This window comes from Microcebus murinus, chromosome 6 (genome assembly GCF_040939455.1).
Source record: "Microcebus murinus isolate Inina chromosome 6, M.murinus_Inina_mat1.0, whole genome shotgun sequence".
Classification (NCBI taxonomy): Eukaryota; Metazoa; Chordata; class Mammalia; order Primates; family Cheirogaleidae; genus Microcebus; species Microcebus murinus.
In genome coordinates this window covers 67,434,635-67,446,391 of record NC_134109.1, presented here as the reverse complement: position 1 = coordinate 67,446,391, position 11,757 = coordinate 67,434,635, and the positions used below count along the sequence as shown (strand labels likewise).

Below are 11,757 nucleotides of genomic sequence, written 5' to 3'. Positions count from 1 at the left end.
CATTTTCTAAGCCTGTCTTGATTTTTCCCCTGCCCCAAAGAACAGGGTGGCTTCTAATGAAAAGTATTATCAAAGATCAACATCTAGGTGCTAGAGGAACTAAACAGCTTGACTCACATAGAGATTTTGGTTGGTGATATGACTCCCCTGATAGATCACATAGAGACCTTGAGGTATTTTTCTTTGTTAAAGTTATTTTATAGTCTATAATAAACTATACAGTTTAAACTTAGCATTGCTAAATCCTCTTATGTTTAATTCTAATATAATTATTTATTTTCTCCATAATATTTCTTTTTATAACTTTAAGTCCTTAACTAAGTTGCAGTTATGCTGCCCTTCATGATGTTGCCCACCAAGACTTTGTACTATATTGACCACACTAAGACAACAAGTGGAAATAAATTTCAATAACTACTAGGAAAAAGAAGGATACAAATATTTTTTATCCTACTGATATGATAGCTTAAAAAAGGAAAAAGTTGAGAAAATTAACAGGTTTAATATGGGAATTTGATACAGTAGCTGGATGTAAGGTTAATAGGCAAAAATTATTAGCTTTATCTTTACTGGCGATAATATGCTAAAAATAGAAATGGGAAAATGGTCCATTTCCAAGAGTGACAAACTATGTGATAAAGCACCCATTTAAAGAAAACTATAAAATTACATTATTGCACATAAAACAATATCTGAATAATGGAAAGACGTGATATAATTAGAAATAGCAATTTAATTGTATGGTTTTTCTTTTTTGTAACCTTTGTATTATAGGTGATATTAAACTTCATATGAAAGAATATACATCTGAGTATAACCAAAAGTACATAAAAAAGAATATGGGTTTCCTTGCTAAATACTAAATTATGTTATAGCCATACTGTACCAATCATATTTTGTTGCTGTAATGAAGCATAATAAACACCCTCAATTTCAGTGGCTTATAGTAACAAACATTTCTTCTTCTTTGCACATCTCTGCAGGTTTCCTGAGGATGTTCTTTCATGTTTTGTATTGACTGGGCTTAGATCTGAGTTTCAAGTTGGTTTTAGATCTAATAGAAGACTTCAAATGTCTCCACATTCTTCTTGGACTAGCAGCAACCAGTTCTTTCATAGGGGTTCATAGGAGGACAAAGACTTTGGCTTGAAACTGGCACATTGTCAGTTCTGCCCATATCCTATGGGCCAAAACAGGTCAAACGCCCAGGCCTTCCCTCTTTGTATACATTGCCATTAATCCTTACAACAACACTACACTTGGATAATGCTATAACCTTTATAAGTTGATTATTCTTATAGAACCTACAGATACTTAAAAAAAGTAGTGATATATGCAAGCATATAATCTCACTATTTGAAAATGCCTGGAAAGCATATGGATCTGAACATTCCTATAATAGTTCAAGGGCCGCCTGGGGATCTACAGTCTTAAAACTGGAAATCGCTGTATAAAATGCTAGCCTCTGTTATTTGTTTTCTTTTCTACCCCTGGTTTGCACAAGCTTTCCCCTTCATCTATATTGATATTTAATGTATTGGTTAGTTTAGCTCCCAATCTCCTTTTGTATTCATTGCATGATCACACCAGCTAAGTGGTCTCCTCAAAACAATAAAACAGGTGATATTGGATGGAGCATCTGTGCCAGTAAGCACTTCTTGGTGTTGGAGCAACCACTGAGCACAGTTAATCTTGTAGACTTTCTTTTCTCCTTCACCTCCCAGCTTTGAGACAACACTCAAACTACTTTCTTCCACCTACCCAACCTCTTGACTATTTCAGAAAAGAGCTCTCTCTCTGTGCCTTTAGTCTCTGACTTGTTTCCCTGGTACATACTATCCATTGATTCACAACCACTTTTTACCAGCTCAATACTAAGCACATAAATGTCTGTCTTGGCATAATCTGGGATTTAGGTAAAGGCAGGAAATGGTAAAGAAATTCTAATAGAGTATCTAAGTTTTGATATGGAACCATGCTTCCTGTTTGTCTACTCTGTGATTCTAACTCAATTGATGCCTTCTGGTTTTTTATTCAATGGGCTTTCTATAATTTTTAGACTTTCTTTTAGTAAAATAACTTTCCTTTAAGGAGACCCATGCTTATAAGAAGGTCCCAAGTCATAAGTCCTAAACCCAAGTTCTATCACCTACAACATCATATGGCTGTGTGGTTCAAGTCACAGTACTAGGAATCTGCTCTGGTCTCCATTCTGGTTAGGTCCCAGAAGCCAACCTATTTTACCTTCTCTCTCACTACCTCATCTCATATTCACATATACACAAATTTTACCTGCCTGTGTTTGCCTTTGGCAGTCTCCTCCACTTTCTGGGATATAGGTTTTTAAGTGATATCCACATATCAGGAAACTTATGCTACTGCTATTTCATTTCAGACCTCCATTCTCCTTGCACAAGTAATGAATCAAGTTTGTCACAATCTTAGAAAATCATCCCTAATATCTCATTATGAGGGAGCATCTCTGAAAAGCAGCAGCAATTTTCACAGTCACTGTAGGTCAATGGGGAGAGATTAATGAAGAGTGAATTCTTAAGAGACTTGTAGCTAAGCTTGGGAATTGATGAAGACCTGATCAATAAATCCAAGATAAGTTAAAAAAAAAAACTTAAAGCCAAGTATGAACAAGCAATAAAAATCCAGGTTATCAGATTGAAGGGAGTCAGATAAAAAAATGGAATTTAGATAAGAGACTAAAAGGAAGCTAAAATAGTGTACTAACGGGGCCATGACTAAATGAGCTGATGTGGAAAATGGGTAATATTCTTATAGAGTCCAATTACTAGACGGTGCTCCAATCTGTCCAGTGGTCATGGATGAATGTGTATGCATAGTAGTCAAAAAGTGTACTAGGAAATGCCTAGCTTGCCTTTCCAGGTGATACCAGCACCTGATTTGCTTTAGTGAGTAGATCCAATGCCAGGTACCATGTTCTGCCTTTCTGTGAGTAAATTGCTATGCTTTACTCATAAATGCTGAGATAAGCTTTTAAATTTTTTGACTGCAACCCATAGTAATATGTTTTCTGTTCCTCCACCACACCTGTCTGTGTGTAGGGGTGTGTGTATATGTGTGTATCTATATCTATATACTTATAAAAACAAGTTTATCAAAACAATACTTACCATTTACATAAGAAATTATAACATTCATTTAATTATTTTTTTCTTTTTATAAATTCTAATTGTGATTTGGTAAATGACTTTAATATTCACTAGTGGGAAAGGATCTTCAGGTTAAAAAAACATTGGTGTATGACTTACTGGAAGTAAAGGAGATATATTTGTACATATGAAAAACTTGCTCTTTTCTTACCATTTTCTCACAAATACTACTTCCAGAGCATATTTCTTTGGTGTATTGATTTCTTTTACTAGAATTTCTTTTGTGACTTAGATTCTGAAACCTGTATTTTCTTCAATGATTTATACTTTCAAATTTAAGATAGACACTTTACTCAGCTAGCAATGGTTTTAAAATTTTTGAATAATATGTTATCACTTCTAAGCTGCTATTATAACTATTAAGAGTTATAATTTTAACTTGTAAACTATCAACTTAAAACAACTGACTGTTACTCCTTTAGATGTTTTAGGGAAATTAAATAAACCTACCACAAATCCACTAGAGTATTTTTCATCCTTTAACACCTATTTGCAATCTCTTTTGTAGGTGAAGAAATGACTTGAACAAAATAATGGAGAATAATCTAATATCTTGTTGAATATTTGCTTAAATAGTATTAATTGATGGACTTAATTCAAGCAAAGTTTTCTAATCTTTCACTAGAAATATTTGCAGTTAGTCCTAGTCAGGATAACTAAGTCCTAGTTAATTTATTGATTGAAGAGATAATTAAACTATTAGGTGAGATAGAACTGGCAATACTTTCTAACTTTTGTCATAATCTAATTAATATTAAAGCATGATCAGTGGACTTAAACCTTAACAATGATAAATATAAAGTCCTACATTTAGGTTTAACCACCTAAAAGCCTAAATACAGAATCTGACCTCTGTGGCTACTATGTGATAAGTAATAGTAAGCTATAATTTCTATTATAAGAACTAGAAAAAGAAAAAAAACAGTGTATTCATTAAATTTATATTTTTAAAGACACAGGAAAGTTTAAGAAGAAAAGATAAACAAGCAGACTAAAAATCTAGAGATGGAAAAGCTTTCTTTGGGGGCATTTGCCATGCCCCGGTATGGACTAAGGATGTGCTTGCTGTAGGGAAAGGGTTCACCAAGGGGAAAGAGAGCTTCTGATGGCCACATGAGCTGGTGTGAGTGACTGGAATCTAGAGGAACCCCAAATTTATGATGTGTTTTCTCCACAGGACATTTTCTGAGTGATAGGTTAGTTTGATGTGAAGGTCTTGAGGGACTAGACTAGAGAGATAGAATGAAATCCCCACAGTTCCATGATGCTTAGGAGGAAAAGTCCCATAGTGGGAGGGGCATGCCACAAATATTCTCCTGAAAACACTTTAAACTAGAGGTGGAATGATTTTAAATAAATTAAAACAGCTTTGACAAAGCTCAACTCATGATAGAATTTATGATCAGCCTGCCTCTCAACTCATCTACCCAACACAGGAAAGAGTAAACTCTTTATTGGAGAAAATCATATAAATATTAGGGTTTGTTTATTTTATATATAATGTATGGTACATAATTTTTGAAAAGACATGTGAAAAGGCAAAAATTTCTGTCCAATAAATAAGAGAAAACCATCAACAGAAGTGGATATATACATACACAAATATTCAGTTGACAAAGACTATAGAATAACTAATTTTTTTCTTTTTTTTGAGACATAGTCTTGCTTTGTTGTTCAGGCTAGAGTGAGTGCCATGGCGTCAGCCGGGCTCACAGCAACCTCAAACTCCTGGGCTCAAAAAATCCTACTGCCTCAGACTCCTGAGTAGCTGGGACTACAGGCATGCACCACCATGCCCAGCTCATTTTTTCTATATATATTAGTTGGCCAATTAATTTCCTTTTATTTATAGTAGAGACGGGGTCTTGCTCTTGCTCAGGATGGTTTCAAACTCTTGACCTTGAGCTATCCTCCCGCCTCGGCCTACCAGAGTGCTAGGATTACAGGCGTGAGCCTGGCCTAGAATAACTATTATAAGTTAATGAGGAGACACAATTGACAAAAGGGTAACAAGATACATGATTTTATTAAATAATTTGAATCTATACAATTGTAAATATTCTATAACTAAAATATTCAATATTTTAAATTTTATCATCAATTTGAATATGTTAAAAGACATTTTTATAGAACTCAAGAACAGGTCAATAAATTACCCAAACTGAAATACAGGGACAAAAAAACTAAAAATAACAATATACAAAGCATAAAGGACATAAGGGATGGCATAGACAAATGGTTTTGTATAGCGTGTAACTAGAGTATCTAGAAAGAGATGAGAAAGAGAATAGTACAGAAGCAATATTTGAAAAGATAATGGTTAAGAATTTTCTGAAATAGATGAAAGGTATCAACCCACAGATTCAAGAAGCACCAACACCAGCAGGATAAATGCAGATAAAACTGATAAATACATCATAATCAATTTGCTGCAAACTAAAGACAAATAGAAATTCTTAAAACCAATCAGAAAAAGGTCTCATTGGCATGCTCAAAGAACAACAAATCAGCAAATGTGGCAGAAGCAGAAAAACTGTGTGTGTGTTTGGGGTAGAGGTGTGTGAGGGTGAAGTCAAAGGCCATACAGGCCAGGTGCAGTGGGAAGGCTTATGTGAGATTATGGTCAACTGGCTTTTTCTCTAAGTTAGATAGGAACCCATTGGAAGGTTTTGAATAGACAGGTGACATAATAGGACTTAAATTTTAACAGGACCACTCTGACTTAATAGCTGGAAAATAGATGGACCCAGAACAGAAGCAGATTCAATAGTTAGGAAGCAATTGAAGTAATAGTGAGATGGTGGTGGTTTGGATCAAGTACGAGTAGTAGAGGTGGTGAAACTGTTGAATTCCTTCAACAGTTGAAGGTGGAGTTGATGAATATGCTGACAGATGGATGTGGGGCATGAAAGGAAGAAGGAATTTCGGGTAACTATAAGGTTTTTGGCCTGAATAATCAGAACAATGGAAAGACCATCCTGAGGGTGGAAAGGAGATTAGGAACACAGTCTCAGGCTTGTTAACTTTCAGATGCCTATTAGACACCCAAGTAGAGATTGGTGGGAGGCAGTTGGATGCAGGCATTGGAATTTATGGGAGAGGTCCTACAATTTTGGGCATCATCAGCATGTGATTGATTTAGAATTCATGATATTAGATTGGTTCTATGAGGGGATTATTTTGGATAGAAAATAAAATATGCTGTGCTAAGGCCTACACTCTGAAGACACTTTAGTCTTAAGAGGTCTGGGAGACAAAGTGGAACCAACAAGGAGAAAAAGGAAAATGAAGGGAGTGCACCATAAAGAAGGTGCTTCAAAGAGGAGGAGTAATAAACTTTGGCATATGTTGCTAATCAGATAAAATAGGGACTGAAAATTGACCATAAGCTTTAACCACCTGGAGGCCATTGGCAATTGTGGGAAGCAGGACCACAGTGGATGTGCAAGTTATACCTTATAGGAAAATGTCCATCTGAATGGGTGAGCGGTGGTAAGGTGCTTCCCGCACTTTGCTGCTGTACTCAGAGAGCACAGCTATTTTTATTTCGTTCATCCAGAAGGACACAATTTTCTAATTTATTTAAAGGAATAATATTTGCATTTGAGTCCCTGTTGACAAAAGCATTTTTTGGACCAAAGCCTGTTTGGAGTGGGTTCAAAAGAGAAGAGGAAGGAAGGAATTGAAGACACCAAGTATGGACAATGCCTACCCATGAGGAGCAGTAGCCAATAAACAGTAGGAGAAAAATGAATTGGTAACTGGAAGGAATATGGGATCAAGCAAATCTTATTATTATTTATTATTATTTTGAAAATAGATGATTTAACCATACATCAAATAATAATAGGAAAGATTCAATACAGAGGGTGCTGTACTCTTGATTTATTATATACAGATATTCCTCAACTTATGGTGGGGTTATATCCCCATAAACCCATCACAAGTTGAAAATATCTTAACTAAAAATGCATTTAATGCACCCAACTTGCCAAACATCATAGCTTAGCCTAACCTACCTTAGATGTACTCAAAAACACTTATATAGCCCTACAGTCAGGCAAATCATCTAGAGGAAAGTCTATTTTATTGTAAAGTGTTAAATTCTGTACACAGATGGGCATATTGTAGACACAATGAGATGGAAAACACGAAACACAATATCCGAAAACTGTTGGCAACACAGTACTCTTTAAGAGTATTGGTTATTTATCCTTATGATCACCTGGCTCACTAGAAACTGAGGCTCACTCTGTTGCTCAGCATTGTGAAACAGTATTGTTTCACATATTGCTAGCCCAGGGAAAGATAAGAACTCAGAATATGGTTTCCGATGAACATGTGTCACATTCACACCATTGTAAAGTTGAACCATCATAAGTCAGCTACTGTACTGGATATAGTATGTTATCTTATTTAATCCTTGGAAGAGTAATAAAACAGGGACAGAGAGACTAAAAGCTATTATATATCCAAGGCTATACACTTGTTTTTTTGCTGCTATATTCTCTGTGCCTAGAACATGTCCAGCACATAGTAGGCAGTCAATTAATATTTGCTGATATTAATCAGGGTTTGACTCACATCACCTAATTCCAATCCTGAAATTTTAAGTGTTGGACTTTGGTACCTTCTTTATGAAGATCTATCCACATAGCAGTTTACTTGGACTTCTTTTTTAAAGAAATAGAAAGAGGGAACATTTATTCACAAGACTAAACTCCCTGAGGACCAGGAACATGCTTCTTCATTTCTGGATGTGACCTAGGACAATGTTTAACACAATTTAAGTATTCAGTATAATCAAGGATTTGTACATTTCCAAGCCACTTGACTATGTGAAGTTGTATTAACATTTATTATCATTCAATAACTTTAAAATTTGTTTTAAATGCTGATAATTTACTGATTATAAAATAATATACGCTTATTGTAGAAAATGTAGAAAATGCAGGAAACTAGCAAGGAGGAGAGTGGTTCCTCTAATCTTAGTATCAAGAGAAAAAAACTTTTGATCAGGCCGGGCGCGGTGGCTCACGCCTGTAATCCTAGCTCTCTGGGAGGCCGAGGCGGGCGGATCGCTCGAGGTCGGGAGTTCGAAACCAGCCTGAGCAAGAGCGAGACCCCCGTCTCTACTATAAATAGAAAGAAACTAATTGGCCAACTAATATATATAGAAAAAATTAGCCGGGCATGGTGGCTCATGCCTGTAGTCCCAGCTACTCAGGAGGCTGAGGCAGGAGGATTGCTTGAGCCCAGGAGTTTGAGGTTGCTGTGAGCTAGGCTGACGCCATGGCACTCACTCTAGCCTAGGCAACAAAGCAAGACTCTGTCTCAAAAAAAAAAAAAAAAAAAAAAACTTTTGATCAATTTGGTGCATTTTCTCCCACCCAGTAATTTTAAGTTCATTTTTCTAGGCACCATTGTAATGACGACGACACTGCTTATGCATATACAAGGTGCATTATCTCACTTGAGCTTCATAACCAATTTGTGAATAAGAAATCCATGTGGCGACATTTTATAAATGAGAAAAACAAGGCTCAGAGAGATCGAGCCACTTGCTTGAGGCTGCAATTGAGGCCATATTAATGCCCTTTAATTCACCCCTCTGATTTCAAGTGCTATTAAGTCTAATTTTCTCTCGGATTGATAAGGATCTGTTCTGCTTTTAAGTGTCTGTCATATACCCTTTAACAATTACACATTCTTCTTGAACGCCTTCATTGATTGAGGCCCTTGAAGATTCAGGCACTTCCTGTGTCTCTGCTCTTGGATCTAAGTAGACTCCTTTGTGTACTTAGAGCTGCTTCCTGGGCCAGTTGTCCTCTTTTGTGACTCTTAAACTCAAGAAAAAATGTTTAATTCTGACTCCTTAGTTATTTATTTTTATTTTCACAGAACCTGATACAAATTCTTGGCACAGTGGAGGTGCTGAATAAAAATAACGGTCTAATTGGTAAGTTCTTCCACATCTAGTGCCTAATCTTTATGCTGCTTTTTCGGTCTACTTTCTCTCTGCCATTGGGGGTCAGCATAAGGTGAAGTGAGAGAAAGAATTGTTGAGGAGCTTCCTTTCTATTTAATAACATCTTTTAAAATTTTATGGGAAAAAAATAAACAGCAGTTTGAAGGCAGAAGGCAGAGGTAGGCATGGTTTGGGCATTTAACGTATTGTGTGGATAATGACAATAGTCAGTTGTTAACAGCATCAGTGGTTCTTGCATTGGAGCGTTTTTTAGGCTTATTTACTGTAAGTGATCCCTGCTGTGTTAAAAAGAGAAATAAATATCCCAGTTTCATTTTAATATTATTTTTGCTAGGGAAGAGAGAATCATTTTCTGAGATACCTAGCTTTTGTGCAGTCTGCCAAAGTTACTATTGCCATCATTTGTTACACTGGCTTTAAAAAACAAAACAAAAAATTCCTATATTCAGTGTGTCTCTTCAGAACCTATTTTATTTTTAACACTCAGTCATGCCTCTTTGCTGATCTTTTGTACTGCTGCTGTGTTGGCATTAGCTTTGCTATTTATGATTTCTGCATTTCCATTATGTTGCTCACATGTTCTGTATTTCAGTGCAAAAATAAATTTGACCTGTTCTAAAAACCCTGCTCATTTAAATCCAAAGCTTTCTGTAGTTTTTTCTGCATATGTTTTCCAAATCTTGGTGACCAAATCCAGATCCGAGAAGGGAGAAGATTCTGTCTCATTTCTAGTCCATTAAAGTAGAGTGTTCGTCATTTCTTCTCAAGTCTCCTAGAGGGCAGCAATCAATTTGGGGGAAATTTCCAAACCATGTTTCACCTTTATGAACCAGTGAAATCTATTTGCATTTTAGGTGAAAACATTGGAGCACAGTCCTGCTCCACTTTCTATATGCCTTCAGGTTGTCCAGCTGTGATCTTGTTTATGCTGTGGGATCCACACAGTCCTCTGCTTGATTAAGCATAAAGACTAGGGTTCACAGTTTGGCTCCACTAATTGCTAGCTTGGACTTCTCTTGCAGAGAGAACAGAGGAGAGGACACATTCATCTTTCTTACTTGTTTTGGTTCCACATGCAACCCTTTTCTTTTTCCATAGGCCCAACCACGGTAGCCTTTCTGTCTCAGTCTCCTGCCTACCCATTTTGTTTCTCTCTCCTCAAGGCTAATGATGGGATGATATGCTAAGTTTTACCCTTTCCTCTCATTGTTTGTACACCTAAAGAACAATATATATTCTTATCAATTTCACATGATTTTTTTGTGCCAAGATGTTTTTATTAGGATAGTGGTTTTCAACCAAGGTGACTTTTGCCTACAAGGGGACATTAGCAATTTTTGGTTGTCATGCCAAGGTATGAAAAGTACTAGTTGGTGTTAGAAGCCAGGGATGCTACTAAACATGCAACAACACACAGGAGAGTCCCTACTGACGCTATCTGGTCCAAAACGTCAGTAATACCAAGGTTGAGAAATCTTGTGCTGAGCCTTGAATATGAAAGTTGCATAAACCACAAGACTTTTAATTAAATAAAGCAAAACATTTTATAGGTGATATAGCATAAGACAGTACTGATTAGGGTCCAGAAGACATAAAATGAGTTATACTAGAACTGGAGTCGGAAGAGATGTCAGAAAATTTTCATTGAAGAGAGAATGCTTTATCTGAGACTAGAAAATGACTGGGATTTTTTCTTGGTGTGTAGTAATGCAGTTAATAGGGTGTTGTAGGCTGAAGCAGTGAGTGAAGTGAAAGCTGGAAGGCAGACCAGCATATCGAGTTTAGAGAAAAATGTAGGGTGAAGGCATGATGTGAACAGCTTTTGGAAATCTTCTCGTGAAGGGTCTCGTATACAATTCTAAATCTTTGGTGCTTTTTCTAGAAAGCATACTTTGCAGCAATGTGTGGAAAGAGGTCTAGTTTGAATATTTGGAGATTAGAGCCAGGAATCCAATTAAGAAATTATTTTAATAGCCTGGTAAGAAATGATGGGGCTGGAGGGAAACTGTCCTGGACTCTCAGCTAATGAAAGTACATGATGAACGTCCAAGGGCATGGAAACTTCCTTTATAACCCTCCCTCCCCCTCCAGACTATGTGGGTAACATGACAGGTTGCTGCAGGTGAAATTAACTATGTCATTTTCTCTTGGGTCAAAGAAACATTTACTAGAAGGCTATAAAGCATGTAGTGAGGCAGGGTTTGTTCTTGCTCAGCTGATTATATTATTCCTCCTAAAAACTAAAGCTGTGACTCCAAAGGCTTCTTACTGTTCCTTGTCCATTATATTAGGAATTGACTCCCAAGTTTCTGGTGAGGGGGTTGAGTGAATGATGGTGTCTTTCAACAAGGAAGGAAATGAATGCAGGCAAGGGGCAATTTTGGGGGACGATGACATGTTCACTGAGATGTTCCTGTGGGACATTTTGGGAGAGATACTCTTTAGCATGCAGAGAAAGAGTCAATGTCACAATATCAGTGATATTAGATTTTGAAATCATCATCTTAGAGGTAATAGATGAATGTAAGATCACACAATAAAGCATATACAGCAATTTAAGGAAATAATTTAGGATAGAATACTGAA

The 11,757-nt window shown here is 36.5% G+C and overlaps 1 long non-coding RNA gene across 1 annotated transcript in view; it reads left to right on the top strand.

Moving 5' to 3' along the window:
• Positions 1-8,943: 8,943 nt before the first annotated feature.
• The window catches only part of LOC142871486 (uncharacterized), an 82,501-nt gene continuing 79,687 nt past the window's right edge, over positions 8,944-11,757 (top strand). The window contains exon 1 of the long non-coding RNA XR_012919742.1: positions 8,944-9,141. This is a non-coding gene — a long non-coding RNA (uncharacterized LOC142871486). The remainder of the gene's footprint in view (positions 9,142-11,757) is intronic.